Genomic DNA, 20,563 nt, shown 5'->3' with positions numbered 1-20,563 from the left:
GGTTTTACTTGATACAATATGAGATAACTTCTTAGAGGATAGAGAAATTTCCTATAAACATTTCTTTTTAGTCCTACGATGACTTTTGAAGTACCTTAGATCCTAATGCATCATCGATAAATCTTGGGGAGACTTTACCTAGGGGCGCCCATCTCCTCTTCAGGTAGCCGTCTGTAATTTAACAGTGAAAGGCTGTAGGGAAGGCAGCTAGTGAACAACACTCACTGCCAACTGTGAAAAGGCGAGCATGTAAAGCGACAGTGGTTCCAACCGGCAACTTGCATTGAGCGTCCTAACCACCAGACTATACCAAGCCTAACATACCATATACACCATAGAGAAAACCGTGGTAGGGGATAAGTCAGTGAGGTTATAACTCTTCTATCAGCATATTTATTATAAAACCTTCATCACTAGTAAAGTTTCAGTAATAATGTAAATGTGCTGGGGTTTTCATTCCAGTCTTATAGGACCATATCTAGTTTTATTGTATTACCAGCTTTAAGAAAAATAGATGGTGCAATCACAAAAAGATAAATAGTATTATATATGTTAATAGATAATAGTCTTAAAAGTGTCACATTGTTAATTTCCTGAAACATGAATAGGAATTATAATAATATATGTAATGTTCGTTGTCTACAACGAATTTCAGTGGTATTATGATTCAAGTTTTTTTGGCATTATGACACAATTCTTATCATTTTTAAGATACTATGAAGCATATTTTGAACAACTCTTTGTGGCATTATATCTCACATTTAATAATTTTTCTGCCATCATGACTCGCTATTTTGTGACTGGTATTTTTGACATTTTTATGATATATGACTCATATTTTGAATCATATTTATTATTTACGTTTTGTTAATTTTAACTCTTAAAGTAAAGTGTTGTTATTTCAGAGAGTAATTTATATATTAAGAAACGGGAATATTATTGTTTCAGATTCTATGTTTTCGAGTTTACTGATATTAATTTCGTCGTTTTTGTTAAAAATTTACAAAGTTATACAACTCTTATATTCTAGAATCAGTATATTCAATAAGTGGTAGAAATTAACCGAAATTAATTTGGCCCTATTTATACATGATGACCTTAAGAGTCGCAACCACTAAATAAGCTCTATCTGATTTTCTTTGCTCCACACAGTTTAGGCTAAAAAAGCCTTAAAAAGAACATTCGATTAGAATGTGCCTTCTCCCACCACTCTCTGACGTCATTTACACTTTGTTGATAATGCTTGGTAAGTTGAATTTGAATAGTTCGATCACATAGATGTTTATGAGTGCAGTTCTGGTAATGCCTGAGGTATGTCAATTAATGGAATGGCATCGATACGGGTCTTACCCTACTTCTTGAAGGTATGTGTAAACGCTTTTGTCTTGATGGAGTCGTGATGTCATTACCATACAATACTGGAAGGATCTCGCAATGTGTTGGTTTGACAACAGATAGAGTTGCATTTGTTATTATACCAGAAACCCTAGTCATGATAAATAGAACTGAATCATATCAATTTTTTTTTGCCCATAATGAAAGGGGCTCTGTAACTTATGAAAAATAATAAAGCGTTCCTCATTCCTTTTACAGTTGGAAATATAAATCTATGCTACATAAGACCCCCCAATTTTGCAAATGTTACTTATACTTCCTCTAATTATTGATCCATCTCATCTTCTATTCATGTGATTGGTCTAATATTGATAACAGAACATCGTATTTCTTATCAAGATCATGATTGATTTTTATTTCTATAAATACAGATACAAGTTGTCTTATCTTTTAATAGCGTAAAGATTGTCTTTAATTTTAAAGATGATTTGGTATTTTTAATACATATTATCTGTTATTTTCACATTTTCATCCTTCCGGTATTTATTAAAACCAACGCTCAGTTTTAACGCTTTTGTCTATGACATGTAACAATTACTTAAGACCTCACTATAAAATAAGTTTTTACAGTATATATTTTAAATTAATTATGAGAAATGAAATGAATCCGATATTAAAGATACTCGATGTAATAACAGATAATCAGAGCCTTGAAATACCTACCTGTGCTTATTGTTCGTAGTGTAAGCTTAGAGTTTTATTCTGATTCCCGTCATTATTTCGCTAAAAATAGCATATATTTAGCTTCGATATTCCATTTGTCACCTGCACTAAAAAAATAAGAAATTCAGATATTAATTAAATTGTATATCGTTGCAATGGCAGACTTCAAACAAATTTCGAATTAAATAAATTGCTGTAGAATGATGTATTGAGCATTAACTGTGCATGGCCAAGCGTGTTAAGGCGTGCGACTAGTGATCTGAGGGTCGCGGGATCCCCGTCGCGCCAAACATGCTCGCCCTTTAAGTCGTGGGGGCGTTATAATATGACGATCAATCCCATTATTCGTTGGTAAAAGAGTAGCCCAAGAGTTGGGGGTGGGTGGTGATGACTAGCTGCCTTCCCTTTAGTCTTACACTGCTAAATTAGGGACGGCTAGCACAGATAGCCCTCGAGTAGCTTTGTGCGAAATTAAAAAAAACAAAGCATTAACTGTTTAATGAGCATTAGTAATATAAAAAAAACAAAAAAAACCGGGACAATATGTGTGTAAGGTGGAGATGCTGATAAAGAATTCAAAAACCTGAAATGTTTCGTGCAAAGTTGCTGACAAACCGTCACACAAAAATGTATCTATCACTTTTTATAAAGACTTCATAAGCAGCCCAACATGCAAACTGAAATAGGCCATGCGCAGATGTTAGGAAACTAAATTATACACTGTTTAAAGTATGTTGGTTATATTTGTATTTATAAAAAATCGATGCTTCATTTCTCGCAAAAATGTTACTGGATTTATGTTTAAAGCTTAGGTGCAGTTGCGAAATTCAGTCTTAGAATATAACAATTGAAAGGATACTTTTGGAATGGCATTAGAAATAGTCAATTTTGTTGACAACAACAATCAATTATCAATCAAGGCAGTTTTTAACATTAATTACCGTCTTTCTGTCTTTATAAAAATCTATAGGGATCACCTAAAATAAGAATTCTATAGAATTCGTGATTAAAAGAAAACTAAGCACGTGACAGTCTATATGAATATTTATGTTCATGTTACAAAATGTTTAATTTGTATCGTTAAGAGAAAAACATATTTGCATGGCAAAATTTCATTTGTTTTAACTTAAAATACACGTTTCAATTTTAAGTTTACTTAATTTTTTGTTTTGTTTTTACAAATATCTAACGATTTTTCTTGAATATTTTGTTTACGGTGGAATAGAGATACAGTTCAACACATTTACAGATAATAATGTTTATATATATCTGTATATATTCTACGCTCATGAATCAACATAAGTCACAATTTCAAAATAGGGATCTTGAGTTTGATCCGCACAATCACTAATATTTATTGAAATTGAGATATATTATTTTTTTCTTCTCTCTTGTGATCCGAACCTTCATTTTTTTAGATACTGTTTCGCATCATAAACTTAAACTCAGTATTTTTCGGAAGGGGGTAACTATTGAATTTAAAGGCCATGAGTGATGGTTTTAATGTAGGTTCGTATTTGATATTATTGATTTTTTTAATGGCGTCACAGATTCGTGGCCCGCCATGACCATGTGGTTAAGGCACTCGACTCGTAATCCGAGAGTCGCAAGTTCGAATCCCCATCACACCAAACATGCTCGCTCTTTCAGTTGTGGGAACGTTATAAAGTGACGGTCAATTGCACTATTCGTTAGTAAAAGAGTAGTCCAAGAGTTGGCGGTGGGTGGTGATGACTAGTTGTCTTCCTTCTAGTCTAACACTACTAAATTATGGACGCCTAGCGCAGATAGCCCTTGTATAGTTTTGTGCGAAATTCTAAAACAAAAAAACAATCACAGATTCCTTCAAATCAAGAGAGCTTTCTGATTTTATTAAATTGTAGAAATGGACACGGGGAATTAAGCTTATTCCCTAGCATAACACGTGTTATTCGTGGCCATCTGACAGCTCATTATTATATGAGACAGTCAATCTTACTCGGCTGCCAAATCACATTGAAAACTTCTTTTTATCACAGCTACCCATAACTGCTTCGTTAAACCACTGTTCGTTTGTAAAGACTGGTGTAGTATCGATCTTTGACGTCGGTAAACTGTCATTTCCTCCTAAACATTTCTTGATTACAACACCTTTAATATCAACAACTTATTGTACTATGTTGATAATGACATATCGTACCATACCAAACGTCATTATATCCTTTCATGGAGAACAAACTATTGTACTCTGATGATAATTAATTACATTTCGTGCCTTAATGATACCACAGTTATTCCTTTAATCTAACATACCGTTTAAACACGTATTGTTAATGTCACAGTTATTCCTTTAATCTAACATACCGTTTAAACACGTATTGTTAATGTCACAGTTATTCCTTTAATCTAACATACCGTTTAAACACGTATTGTTAATGTCACAGTTATTCCTTTAATCTAACATACCGTTTAAACACGTATTGTTAATGTCACAGTTATTCCTTTAATCTGACATATCGTTTAAATACGTATTGTTAATACCATAGTTATTCCTTTAATCTAACATATCGTTTAAACACGTATTGTTAATACCACAGTTATTCCTTTAATCTAACATATCATCGAAACGTGTTATTAATAAGACTATGAAACACAAATTTTGTTTCTGGATAATATGTATTATTTCTTAATTGCTTATGTTGTAAAAGTACAGAAAAATGACCATTATTCCTTTCAAATGATCCGGCATGGCTAGGTGGGTTAAGACGTGCGACTCGTAATCTGAGGGTCGCGGGTTCGCATCCCCGTCGCGCTAAACATGTTCGCCCTTTCAGCCGTAGGGGCATTATAATGTGACGGTCAATCCCACTATTCGTTGATAAAAAGAGTACCCCAAGAGTTAGCGGTGGGTTGTGATGACTAGCTGCCATCTCTCTAGTGTTACACTGCAAAATTAGGGATGGCTAGCGCAGATAGCCCTCGAGTAGCTTTGCGCTAAATTAAAAAACAAACACTCCTTTCAAACTTTGCTTTTGTGATATGGATAATGATATTTAGAAATTAACCTATTTTCTATGTCAAAACGGGCAAATTTGCAAATTTTCATTTACATAAGGTCTGACTAAAACAACATATGAATCAAGATCTACATGTATTTATATTAAAGTTGTACAAAAATGTTTAGAAGTGAGTAGTATTTCGAGATTTACGACTGTAATGTAAATCATTTTCACGTATAAGCCCCCAAATATAATCTCCCATCATGTTTTCGTCATACGCTTCTTGGTAGCGACGTTGGTGAAAGCGCTCGTTTTGCTGCTAGGAGTATGCGCTCCTTGAATTTATCAAGATGAGCGTCAGGGATATGGACTTTTAGCCCATTTTGCCGTAGTTCTTCACCAGAGCCTCAACCAGTTCCACATAATTTTCGGCCTTGTGATTGCCCAAGAAATCCCAATCCACTGCGACAAAGCTGCTCTAAGCTTTTTTTTCTTTTCTTACTGAGCTTCTTGTGGAATTCTGTACACTCCAGGATCTTCTTTATTTGTGGTCCAACGAAGACACCAGCTTTGACCTTTGCCTCAGACAGCGTAGATACTCGAAGATACTTGAAGGCTGCAAACCCCTTATCAAGAGCTGTGACAAAATGTATCTTTAAACCCAATCTTATGTGCAACGGTGGGAAAAACACCTTCTGGAGGTCCACTAGTGGCTCACAATTGACATTGTGCCTCCCCACAGATAACTCTGTCCGTTTTGGCCAGTGCTTTCTATTGTAAAGTGATGCGGTGTTTCTGCTGTTCCAAAGTCAAAGATAGCAGGAAGACTTGGTAAAGCCTCCTTGGAGACCCAACAGAAATGCCATCATTTTGAAGTCTCCGAAAACCTCCCAGTCATATTCATCGTACTTCAAAGCTTCTAGCAAGGTCTTGACGCTGTTGTATTCCTCTTGAGGTGTACCAAAAGATTTTAAATTTTGAAAGGTCTAAAATTGGTATAATATAAAATGTTACTCTTTAAGCAAGTAAAAATTGTCCATCTTAACTTTTAGAGTATTTTGCAGTGCTCGCAGGTAAAATGAGGTCCACAGGGTTTGTCTTGATTCACAACAGACATGCCGAAATATGTCTTGTAGGCTTCACACACCTTAGCAAATGCTGTCATAGAGTACTTTTTCGTTCTTGTCTTAATAATTTGGCCACATACATAACAAAATGCGTCTGGAGAATGCTTACAGCTTCTAGATGCCATCTCTGATAAAATCAGATAGGTCTATGTGTTCACTTAGGCAGCTAGAAATAAACTGAAGCGGTGAGTGGTAAGCTCCTGTATATATATTACTATAAAAAGTTAAAAAGTTCTAGAAAATTCTAAAAGGTTCTTGAAAATTCTCGTAAGTCCTACAGTATTCTAGAAAGTTCTTGAAAATTATTGTAACTTCGAGAAAATCCTCTATCAGCTACTCAGCACTGAATCTACCTGGAATGTACTGGAAAATGGATGAAATTTAAAAATTTCATTACCCAGGTCATTAAAGCAAAGTTTCAAGAGAAAAATAGGCCTTTTCCATTCACTTTGGGCGTAAGCAACTGGGAAATAACACTTTCTGCCTAGGAACAACAAAAGTAAAAATTTTGTCACATAGTGTAATGAACTGTGTCCAGTAATCTAACATATCGTTTAAACACGTATTGTTAACATCACAATTAGTCTTTTAATACAACGTATCATTTAAACACATATTCCTAATATCACAATTAATTCTTTAACATAACATATCGTTGCAACATGCGTTATTGATAATAAACTTTGTCCAGTAATCTCACATATTGTTTAAACGCGTATTGTTAACATCACTTTTGATTCTTTAATCTAGCATATCGTTTAAGTACGTGTTGCTAATATCGTACTTTGTTCAGTAATCTAACATATTGTTAAACACGCGTTGTTAATAATTTATTTAGTCCATTAACCTGTCACGTTATTTTTAAGATTTCTGGTTGAAACACCTTCTCTTTTTCTACATGAACTACCTTTCTGCACGTATGTTATTAATAGCGAATCATTTCCATTAATCTGTCATATTGTATTAAAGGTTTCTCAATAAAAAAACTCGCTCCGGTTTTTTAAATTGAATATTTTTTTTCAAATAATTTGTTAACAATAGAAAACCTTGTCCATTAACCTCGTGTATTATTTTAAAGTTTTCTGGATACAAAATCTTGTTTTCATAATGTGACATATCCTTTTACAGACGTCTTCTATCATGTCGTTTAAAGAGTTTTTGTTGATAATAACTTAGTCCATTAATTTATCATATCGTTTAAAGTCCATTATTTTATTATATCGTTTTCAGACATACTGATAATATCATGTTTAATCCATCATGTCAACATAATTTTTAGTATCTATGTCATATTTTTTGTTTTATTTTTATGAAATTTTACTGCCTTACTTCAAGTCTGAGGAAACCACATTTAATGTGTTTCAATGATTAATCTTGTTTTTTTTATAATTGTATGCTGACAGTACTTTAGACCATTAAAAAGAAATGAATAATTATATTTTCTTCAAATATATTTTTGTGAGCACGACCATTTTTATGTATTTATTGAACTCTTGTTTTTCTTACGATAAACCTTATTATATGATTCTAAACTTGTCTAAAGAATTTTTCACACAAACTCCTAAGATGCATTTATTTTTCACATTCGTTTTTTTAAAAAAATAAAACGGTATTGTTGGATAATATAACTTAAGGTGTTACGATAAACAGTTGTTGTACAAGTTAGTTCAATTTCTGTTAATAAAGTATGTTTCTAACCCTAAAGTCTATACTATAATTGTAGTTCTATCAGATTAACTACAGCTGGTCACAATTATCCAAATATGCATAAAATTTTAGAGAAATGTACTAAATAAGTGTTATGGTCCGCAAGACAATGAGAGAATTTGGCATAAAACATTTTGCTAGGTACTTTTGAGAATAGACTGCTGCTTTGTTAAGGGCTCTTTGACGCGAGGTATGAAAGACTTGGTGACTTTTATAAATTATAAAACCTAAAAAACTTTAGAGAAAAATAAAGACAATGTTTCTAAATGTTCCGGAAATATTTTGAAATCAACTGAAAAAAATTCACGACTGTTAGTAATTAATTAACGGTTAATGGTTACTTTTATAGGAATGAAACAGATTGCGACAATCAAAGAACTACTTTTAAATAATAGTTTAAAAATCTGGATCAAAGTTTCAAATTACTTAAATAATATTTATTATCAGTGCGTACGATCCTCACCAAAATTTTATTGTTGTTCTTTTGTTGTTGTTTTTATCAGTAATTACAACTCGCCAAGATAACCGAACGACGCTTCGAACTACTCAGGTGTGGGGTTTGTTTGTTTGTTTGTTTGTTTGTAATTAAACACAAAGCTGCACAATGAGCTAACTGTGCTCTGTCTACCAGGGGTATCGAGACCCAGTTTCTGGAGTTGTAAGTATGCAGATACGCCGCTGAGTCACTAAGAGTGAATTTCATAATAAAATGACTAGTCTTTAGGTGATGTTTTTCGTAACTACAACAAATAATTGACAGTACATCTATTCATTAATAAATAAACTTGGTGTTCCGAAAATTATTTAATTTCGATGTCTAAGTTCAAGGGAGGTCCAGTACTATCTACAATTTGATCGACATGTGTTAATCACTTCATCTATTCAGTGTATAGGTTTTTTTCATAGTGAATACAAAGCACATGCACACCAACAAGGTGTTTTGACATCTTTGCATTACTGATCCACTTTATCGATTATACTCTAGAAAAGTATGATTTTACAAAAAAGTGTAAATTCACAATTTTGTTAGAAACTGTGATACATCACACCTCAATAAGATGCAATGGATGCAAAAACCCATTAAAATATTACCCTGAAATGCTAATAAATTGAAAGGGCTAGTTTGTCTTCGTGTAATATTACATGTGCTCATCGTATGTGTGTATATATATATTGCACGTAACACTTAAAGCACCAGTTAAGTAGTAATGCAACGTTGTTTTATGTAATATACATTGATAAAAACGTGAAATACAAGTTTGCTTCATTCTTCTTCACGCTTAGTTGCGGTTACTAAGAAACCATATCCATTTTAAAATATGAATTATGTGACAAGTGCATAAGAAAATTCAGGAGTCTAAAATATGATACTTCAAACATCGCTTTGTATCACAGTTGAGATATGTATGTACAATAAAAGAGAAAAGTTATGAAATATTAAATGAAAATATATTTAGGAAGTCATATTTCAGACGAGTGTAAGCTTAGATAATTTAAATTAAGACATGTATGAAACATCTATATACGCAATTAAAAGAAATACAACATTAAAATTATTATATCATAAATAGCTATTAGAGCATGATTTTTTGTTTGTTTGGGAATTTCGCACAAAGCTACTCGAGAGCTATCTGTGCTAGCCGTCCCTAATTTAACAGTGTAAGACTAGAGGGAAGGCAGCTAGTCATCACCACCCACCGCCAACTCTTGGGCTACTCTTTTACCAACGAATAGTGGGATTGAACGTAACATTATACACCCCCACGGCTGGGAGGGCGAGCATGTTTTAGCGCGACGCGGGCGCGAACACGCGACCCTCGGATTACGAGTCGCACGCCTTACGCGCTAGGCCATGCCGGGCCTTAGAGCATGAACTTGCCTATTTTAATAGCTATTTATTATGTAATGATTGTAACGTTTTTTATTATGTAATGATTGTAACGTTTTTATTATGTAATGATTGTAACGTTTTATTTATTATGTAATGATTGTAACGTTTTATTCCTTTTAATTATATATATAAATGTAAGCTTGGTTGTAAATGTATACTTTATGAACAGTAATTATCTTCCAAAATCAAATGATCTTAGAAAAGACACAGGCTGAACACAACTACAACAATTTGTAACACGAACGACCTTTTTTTTATTGGTCATAGAAAAGACACAGACTGAACACGATTACGACAATATGTAACGCAAACGATAGTCTCTATTTATACTGAGACAAAGACATACAGGTAAAACATGCACAAAGAAACCGGTATTTTTCTTGGCTCCATAAATTACATGAACATTACGTAAAGATCTAGAAATATACACGAATATTAAACACAGTAGGGTTGAAACTATCGAGAGAGGGGGCTGGTATTAAAGAACATAACTCTGATTTTGCCCATAGCTGTGCAGGTCAAGAAAAGCTCCGTAAGAGGAAAATGTATTTGCTTTTCAAGTAATATATCCATACGAACTAATCTTGTGAATAACTGATTACACTTGTTAAGTACGCTCCTTAAACAACATAAAATAATACTAATTCCTGCGTTAAGCATGCTAAGGAAACCAGATTTTCAAGCAACATAAAGCAATGCTAAATTCCATTGAGAGTACTAAAAAAATTAGCTACTTAAGCATCATAAAACGATTCTAGTTCCCATTTCGCATACTAAAAAGATAATTTTGTTTGAATCAGATGTTCATGAGCTTTTATTATGGAATGAATAACTTTTGGGAATTGTTTCAGTAAAGAGACGTTATCTAAGTAAAAAATGTGTTCAAACATAGTCTGATAAACATATTACATAACTTCTACAACTATACATATTCAAAGTATACGGAGAAATAAAACAAAAATATCAAAGCTTAACTATGGCAGGAATATTGTGAGACGTGAATGTCCAAATAGTATGAGAAGTCTCTGAGGTCGAGGGTAATTGATAACTGGATTCTAATGGTTGGCTTTCATGAATGACGGAGGAAAATTATACAGAAGAACCGAGACAAAGATGCATGATGGATGTTAAAAGCTTAAATGGGTGTTAAACTGAAAATTCATTACTAGTTAGCCTGTTCCAGATAGAAATGGTTATTTTCTTTAAACATATTTACTTGCTGCAGTGTATGCTGTATTCAAACTTTAAATACTAACCCTACCTAGTTAACAAGGAGTAAATCGTGACGTCAGTAGCGATCCATTCAAGTTATCAAACATTGTTTGAACACCTGCAACAACAAACGAGTGTGTCTGTAATGCTGCTGATTTAAGATCACCATCTTTGAAGGCCCATCATGGCTAGGTGGTTGATTCCTTAACATTATGTTAGTTTTTAAAATAAGTAAATACATAAAATAGCCAGGAACAAGAACCACTAGGAACATCACTCACAATATCCATTCCATAGAACATGATATTTAATAACACTATAAAGAAAACAATAAAATATCGTACATTTATTGTTCAAGCTCTTTATTTGCATCTATTGCTTTTGATCAGAAGGAAACTATCTTCGTGATAATCGGTTAACAACATAAAAACAGAAACTGGTTAAACATTACTAAATGGTCAACTTACTGCTATACATAGAAACACGTACATTTTAAACACACACACGAGTGGATCTAAGTATTTTATTTGAGAAAAATAAGTAAATGAAAAATACTTATAGAATCTAATATTCTAGAATTCTGACGTTTCACATATGGCAGAAAAAATTCAATCAAATATTTCTTTATTTATAAATTTTGTAGCAGCATAAACTTAGACCTGATATTTGATTTTCAAAGCTTTAAGTAGTTATCTTTAGTTTGTATATATAAATGGTGAATAACTTAATGATATATATGCTTGTGAATTTTAATACTACGTATGTAAATGTAACTTCTACAATAAATAAAACTGACTTTCAAATTAATGCATTAGTGAAACACAAACTGACATCTAAAACAATCGCTGGAGAGTTAAAAATATGGCTCGTGACTTCAAAATTACCTAAATCTATGTCAGTTTTTGTTTTGAGGCAAGTAGTTGTGTCGGAATATACTTATGCTTTCAATGTGGGCAATGACATGGGCCATTGCTTGTATAGTTTAAACAAACATGCTTATTCCTGCACTATTGGTTCCATACAAACACCTCCCACGGCTGCAGTAGCAGCTAGTTAGCTTTCTTCACCAGCTACATGCAGGACATGAGTCTTCGAAAGAATGATGGAGAGGACTAGCTTGTTCAAAACGTTTAAACATTTCGTCTCTCAAGAGTTTACAAATCCGGTTATGTATATGCTTCACAGCAGGACTCTTATTGTAATTCTATATCTTATCGAATAATGTCTTTGTGTACTGTTTTTTTTGTTTGTAACTTAAAGTTCCACTGTTTTTATTCAGTGAAAGAAGAGGGAGCGTCTGTTTCAAAAGAGTAGAAATTTGTTTAAATCGGAGTGTTTACGAAGTTACTATTAAACAAAAAATTAATTCGCAGTTGGATCGTTGCTCCCTCAATATCTTTCTTTTCTAAGTTTAATTGGCAGCAAAATATCGTGATTTTCAAAAATGAGGCATCCGAGGTTCGGCATTTTTATTTGTTTTTTATTAGCAAGATACATGTCGATTTAATTAGGCTCATAGTGCTGAAGTCCAAAAAAAAACCAATATCAATTTCATATGTTATTGTATATTCAACTATTGGGGACATTCTGTGTCCAAACACACGGTAGTTTCTGAATGGAATATCAAATTCGAGTTTGTATTGTAATTTTTTTTTTGTATTTTTGTATTCATGGCCAAAGTACAACCAAGGCCATCTGTCCTTCTCTATAATTTTGAACTAATGTCCAGAGAAAAAGCACTCAATCAGCAATGCCTTACCATCCATTAACCACACTAAGGAATTTACAGCTGTTCTTATAAAGCACTCGTAGTTTAAGGCATGTAGGATAGGATAGTCTGTGCTAACATCAGCTACAAAATCCAGAACTCTATCACAGAACTCTATCTATGAAAAAATACCTAAAAATAAGTAGCTAAATCAAAGTTTAAAATAAATTTAGACACAATGCACATTGTGTTTAAAAACATTTAATTATTAATATATCGGTATCTTTCCTCTAAATAACCATGGAATTTTGTTTTTTTGTGTTTTTTTAATTTCGCACAAAGCTACTCGAGAGCTATCTGTGCTAGCCGTCCCTAATTTAACACTGTAAGACTAGAGGGAAGGCAGCTAGACATCACCACCCACCGCCAACTCTTGGGTTACTCTTTTACCAACGAATAATGGGATTGACCGTTAAATTGTAACACTCCCACGGCTGAAAGGGCAAGCATGTTTGGCGCGACAGGGATGCAAACCCGCGACTCTCAGATTACAAGACCCACGCCTTAACACGCTTGGACATGCCGGGCCCATGGAATTTTGTAAATTGCATGTGTGCGGCGTGCTTCAAAGCTAACATTCTACTTTTGTTTTTAATTATTGATCTGAAAGCATTGTTTTATTTAGTTGTGTATCGTTAGGCGGTAAAAAGTATTATTTTATTTAGTTGTGCATCTTAAACTGGTAGAAAGTATTGTTTTATTTAGTTGTGTATTGTAAGCTGGTAGAAAAGTATTGTTTTATTTAGTTGTGTATCTTAAGGTGGTAAAAAAGTATTATGTTATTTAGTTGTGTATCTTAAGCTGGTAGAAAGTGTTATTTTATTTAGTTGTGCATCTTCAACTGGTAAAAAGTATTATTTTCTTTAGTTGTGTATTTTAAACTGGAAGAAAGTGTTGTTTTATTCAGTTGTGTATCTTAAACTGGAAGAAAGGGTTGTTTTATTTATTTGTGTAACTAAAGCTGGTAGAAAATATTATTTTATTTAGTTGCGTATCTTAAACTGGTAGAAAGTGTTGATTTATTTAGTTGTGTATCTTAAACTGGTAGAATGTGTTGTTCTATTTAGTTGCGTATCTTAAACTGGTAGAAAGTGTTGATTTATTTAGTTGTGTATCTTAAACTGGAAGAACATGTTGTTTTATTTGGTTGTGTATCGTAAGGTGGTAAAAAGTATTATTTTCTTTTGTTGTGAATCTTAAACTGGAAGAAAGTGTTGTTTTATTTACTTGTGTATCTTAAGCGGGGAAAGATTAATTGCTTTCGGCAACCCCTTCACGATTAGACCCGTATTTCAATACGGTAGAGGAGGGTGAACTATATTATTTTCACTTATTTAGAATTAAACACAAAGCTACACAATATTTGTGCAGCGCCCACCACTGGTGTCAAAACCTGGTTTCTAGTGTTATAACGTTTTGGACTTGCCACTGTCCCACGGAGTGGCGTGGACTGTGATAGAACATAACACAGATCTATGCGATATTAATGATCTTAAGAATAGTTAGAATAACTAAAAAAAACAACAATAAAAAACGATGCTACATAGTTGTATCTTCTCTTTATATTATTTTTATTTCTTACTTAATAAGAAGAACAATCAATCAATGACACTCGCCGCCTGCGCGATTACTCTTAACCGAATGTGAAAAGCGACTTTTGCTGCTTATAATGGGTCAAACCTTGGACTTGCTGTGTAGCATCTAATAGTTCGAATTCAAATCAAAAACAAATTTTGATTATATATTATTAAAAACCACCCTTGCGTCAGAATAAGGTTATATAAATAGATGAGTTGTGATGTTTTAAATTAATTGTGTTTAATATACGTTTTACGACTGTTTTGACTAAAGAATATTTTAATCTTAAAATGCATATTGAAACGATTTGAGTATATAAAATGTTCATGTTAAAGACGTGACATCTATTACAAAACAAGGCGATATCTTATGAGTGAAAGTTTTACACCATTAATTTCTTTTTCGTTAAAACTACTTGATTTTAATTCCATTAGTAACGCGTGCACAATCTTCAAATAACGTAGAAAAGTAGTTAAAAGACTTTAAAATTGCACAAAAACGAATATAATGAGCTATAATACGTTGTTATTACATAACATAGTATAATATTAATACACTGACATCAACTAGATGGATATAATAAAATATAGTATTAACATACTAATATGAACTAGACGAATGAGGAGCTATAGCATTAATACTAATAGTATCTTTACAACATTTTTAAGGTAAGCTAAAACTACCTGTAAGTGTATAAGAAGTTGAATAAAACTACCACTAAAAATATTAAAGAGTCTAAAACAATTTCTAAAACATGCTACTGCAGGCTAAAACAATCTCAGTACGTTAATATGAGCTAGAACTGGTTTTCGTTTACATCCACCTACAGAACAAAATTATCTCTAATACATTTTAACTTATGCTAAAGTTACCTTTCAAATTTATTAAAGTAGGCTAAAACTTTTCTTTACTTGATAACCTAGGATAAAGCTATCTTTCAAACACATTAACATAGGCTAAAATTATGTCCCACATACTTTAAGCGACAATTATCTTAAAATTATTTTAAACTATGTTTCATTATTTTGTTATCTGTTTGAATGAAACATGCGAAACAAAAACATCGAAAATAATAATATAATCACTAATACGTTTTGAAGCTTTATAAATCAAACGAATAGGTTTTTAGGTTTTTGTATTAGCTTACGGGTTTTCAACTGACTTATCTACTCTAGATAAAAAATGAACCTGCTTTAAAGTTTTGACTTAAATCTCGCTTTTACGAGTTATGTCTTGAAAAATCACATAATTGGATAATACTTATACCATATTTGGTAGCGTTACACAATGTCTACTTTCTGTTTATTATTTAATGTCACGTAAAACATCTATTTCTACTTGGTTTGAAGGTACACAAGTAATCATTAATTCTTAAATAAGTATCTATAAGTAATTGGGGGAAAAATGTATTTTTCAAATAGTTTGATAAATATAGTTAAATAAATGGATATATTTGTAAGAGTCTAGAAAATCGAATAGGTCCGATTACATAAAATAGTTATTTTAAATATCTTTAATGTTCAGGACAAGCAAGATGGAAACTAATTTCAACATAAAAGCTCTTATCAAAGCAAGCAATAGAAATAAAGAGATTTGATATCAAATCTTGTATGGTTATTGTATATCTATACAATAGTGATATAAATTAATTTTGTTTAAACGTTATAAGACTATAAATTTACAATACATATATATTTATATATATCGGTATAAATCCCTAAGGTTAAACGTTATGACAGCGATTTTCAATTTTTATTTCGTAGACCACCTGATACTGTTTGTTTTTTTAAATCTCGGCGTACCACAATGGGGTCTATACACTCTGTTGACGCTTCATCTCGATAAGTGTGAAACCTTTTCAATGGTCCAATTGAATGCACCCGGGAGGTCACTAATGTTTCGGCACCACATATTGAAAACTATTGTGTTATGATGTTATGGATATGCAATAACCATAAAAAAATTCGTTTCTATTAGACATAATTAGACTATAAATATACACAGTTAAGCAGATAGATATGGAGTAATAGCATAACTCATTTCCAGTTAAACCTCTTAAGGTAACAGATACGCAATAACATTATAAATCCAATCCCGTTAAATATAATGAGATTATAGATACGAAACTACACATGTGGCACTAGTACATATCCATTTCAGTTAACTTTTACGACACTATAGTTATGTAGTACCAGTATTAATCCATTCCAGTTAATCTTTACGAGACTAAAGGTATCCAATAGCGGTATAAGTCCATTATTGTTAAATATTATAAAATAACAATGCTCTTAGCTTTGTAAATGGGACATGAGAATAGTTTGTAATTACATGTATTTGCTATAAACATGTTTCTTTTTATTAAGACAAGAAACGAAGTGTAGTATTAATACACTAACATAAACTAGACCCATGATGAGGTATAGAATTTATACACTGACAGGAACTGGACGAATAATGAGGTACATTATTAATACACTGATAGAAACTAGACGAATGATAAGATATAGTATTAATACAGTGAAATTAATTAGACGAATGATGAGGTAGAGTATTAATATATTGAAAGGAAGTAAATGGATTGTGAGATATAGTATTAATTCAGTGATATGAATTAGACGAATGATGAGGTATAGTATTAATACACTGATAAGAATCTCTTGTTGTTTGGGTTCAGCTTCATATTCGACAACATTCAAAACGTACTTAGTTGAGCGTTTCTATGATCACGACATAACTACACGTAGAAGCCTTACAAAAACGCTAAGACGAAACTACTTGCAATGCTCTTGGTAAGTCTAGCATTCGTTCCCACATAAACAACAATTACTGGCTTTACTACTGAAGACTTAAGTGTCACGATTTCCTATTTAATTTTGCACACGTACAAGACAAGCCACAAATATTTGTGTTGTCCTGGTTTGGTAAATTAAAGCCTTTCAGGCCCACCCAATACTCTAATCATGTATCTACTGTAAATATACTGGAAAACGTGACTTATCTCAGCATTAACATCGCCGATTGCTTCTTCTAAAAGCTATTCTTTTTTTGAAGCGAGAGGATTATTTACAACAGTCATTACAGAAGCATCTGATGTGGAGCAAGCAATGGTAGCTAGCAAAACTCTAAACCAGGAAGAAATATACATTCTAGCCGACATATTTTCTTCACATAAACTTCAGTGCAGTGTGTTCTAGCTAAAAATAAAATAAAACAAATAATCCAGGCGCTGAAAACCAATTGTTAGAGTTTTCTATAAATCCTTTGCAGTACATATATAATCAAAGAAATATTAACACATCTTTACAGTTGCTTATTTACTCATGTTCTTTTTTCTGTTTATTATCATGTCTCTGATTTTTTATTTGTGAAGAACCCATAGTGATACATATACCGTAGGTGGATGTGCATTAATTCGTTGTTCGCGTCTCGCTTCCGTTAAAAGTTTTGCAATCTGGGGTTGTAAGTTCACAGCAAGAGAAACAGTCAGATTTTACTATTCAATCAGCCATTGATTGTCCAGTTTTTGGTGGTTAGTGTTGTTAATTAGCTGTCTTCCCTCTTGTCTGTGAGATCAAACTTATAGATAGTTATGCGCAAATAGCCCTTGTGTAGCCCTACACGAAAACTTTGAAATAAGAAACAAACACATTTTGATTCTTATTTTCATAGAGTAACCCATAATAAATTTAGCGAACTAGAAGTCATTAATTTCTCTTGAATTTGTTATTTACTTTTACATAAATTTGCACGATATTTTATACTTTTCCGATCCACAGTGTACAGAGAAGTGAATTTCCAAGTTCTCCCATTTAACCGAAAAGTTATATGTTTATACGTAATTAATGATTTATAAAAGCAATCTGTCTTCAGCGATATGTAAGCCTCTAAGTCATTTTCCTATTAATTGTTTCCTGGAAACTTTAACACAATTAGCAGCTAAAAGTATATTCATGAAATAATTAATTTAACAAGGTTTAGTACTACTTCATACATGGAAAGTCTGTTAAACAGATACATATATTTACATACGTAGATGTGTACAGATAAAGAACGAGAGTATATATTCTGTGGCTTGATTCGAGATTGATTCGGGTGCCTTTCACGTCGGATTTTAAGAATACACTAGACTGGGTGGAGGGAAACAGATAATCTGTATTCGGGAAACGTTAGCTTTGAACATCTGTTCTTAAAGACTTTCTCAACACTCATACACATAGGAGTTAATTACTATAACTCACTATAGATTCATACTAATAACGCCAGGTGGTTAAGGAACTTGACTCGTAATCTGAGGGTCGCGAATTCAAAACCCCGTCACACCAAACATGTTCGCCCTTTCAGCTGTGGGGAAGTTATAATGTGATGGCCAATTCCACTATTTGTTTGTAAAAGAGTAGCTCAAGAGTTGGCGATGGGTGGTGATGACTAGTTGCCTTCTTTCCAGTCTTACACTACTAAATTAGGGACGACTAGAGCAGATAGCCTTTGTGTAGCTTTGCGCGAAATTCAAATCCACCCATACTAATGATATTTCTCACAATTCTTTAATTTTTTTAAGAAACAAAGAAAACCACTGACACCCTGTTAGCCCAGTGTTCAAATCATGATCGTATTTGTAAAAGTAAATTATAAAACTAATACCAAATAAACTGTTTTGATAATGTTTTCGGGTTATTACAGAAATAATAAAAATGCAGTATTATATCTGAAAACAATTGACGTAGTTCAAAAGTTTGTTCTGTTGTATTCTGTACAGAATTAAAATAGAATGTCAGGAAACAAAAGTGCATGGCTACATTGATAGATGAAGTTGGTTGTTTAAAAGAAATAGAACACAGAGACCACAATATTTTGAGTGATAATGTGTTTCAAGGCAGTATCATCGATGAACCTAAACTAACAAGTACTGCAAAAGGTTTACTATAACTAGGATCTATAACTTTTTTTTTTATTATTTAACAGATTTTCTTTACATTTAAAGTAACCACATGTAGATTTTGTCATTCTATTTCCAGGATTTGTTTAAGAGATCTTGATTCGTAACGAAAAAAAATATTACTGGATATACACTCTCTGTTGTCACGAACTCGTATATATATACTCTTCAAAACAAGAAACGCAAAAGGGATATTTTTGTTATTTTAAAGAGAAATATATGTAATAACGTTACAAGCTCAGAGTATGTGATGTTACACGTGTTAAGGCATTGATTGTCAGACCAAAATGACAATAAAAGCTGTGCACTTTGAAAACGGAGGAAAACATCGGATTTTTCGCCAAAACGCATTCATGTCCAATAAATTTGTTTAAGAGATCTGCATGTTCTGCAAGTGCAACATGTGCAAAATCCCTATAAAAGTGACGGGTTCTCGGTTTCCATAGCTCACTGTTAAGCCACCGACACGCAATACAGTTACGCCAAGACTGACTGAAGCACAACGCAACAACGCCATTGAAAGAAGGCGAATCTCGATCACATGTTGCCAGAGCTGTGAATGTCCACCCAAGCACCATCACAAGGCTATGGAATCGTCACCAAAAACATGGATCAACTCGTGACCGTCCACGATCTGGCAGACCTCGTGTGACCACGCCATTACAAGATCGCAACATCCGGTTACGTCACCTTCGGGATAGGACCACCACTGCGACGTCTACTGCCTCAACCCTACCAGGGCTGCGTAGGATTTCCGATCAGACCGTACGCAACCGTCGACGAGATTCTTAGGCCCCATGGTGAACGTCAACGACGTTTTTCAACATGACAACGCCCGTTCTCACACAGCCCGACTCACCACTGTCTTCTTGAGACACCACAACATCAACGTTCTTCCCTGGCTCTCCAGATCACCAGATTTAAACCCCATCGAACATCTTTGGGACGAGCTGGACCGACGTCTGCGACGGCGACAACCTCAACCGCAGACTCTACCTCAGCTTGGAGCAGCTTTGCAGGCTGAGTGGACAGCCATTCCACAGGATGTGGTTCGTCATCTCATCGCTTCCATGGGCAGGAGATGCCAAGCAGTTATTGATGCTCACGGGGTCATATTCGTTATTGACGTTGAGTGATGTTAAACTTCACCTAGTGAGCGTGGACTTCGCCTTTGCAGACTTTGTATGTTCAGCAATGAATGTGCAAAGTTTCACACATGTCATACAGAACTACCCGGAATAAACTTGTTAACAACTTGTCTCATATTTTGCCTTTTGCGTTTCTTTTTTTGAAGGTTATATATATATA

General features: G+C 33.3%; 1 protein-coding gene across 6 annotated transcripts in view; it reads left to right on the top strand.

Annotated features, from left to right (window-relative positions):
• Window positions 1-20,563, top strand: part of LOC143232773 (uncharacterized) — an 89,012-nt gene that overhangs the window by 27,097 nt on the left and 41,352 nt on the right. The gene's annotated exons all lie outside the window — the stretch shown is intronic.

This window comes from Tachypleus tridentatus, chromosome 11 (genome assembly GCF_004210375.1).
Source record: "Tachypleus tridentatus isolate NWPU-2018 chromosome 11, ASM421037v1, whole genome shotgun sequence".
Lineage (NCBI taxonomy): Eukaryota > Metazoa > Arthropoda > Merostomata > Xiphosura > Limulidae > Tachypleus > Tachypleus tridentatus.
Note: the sequence above shows the minus strand (reverse complement) of the source record. Positions and strands in the feature narration are given on the sequence as shown.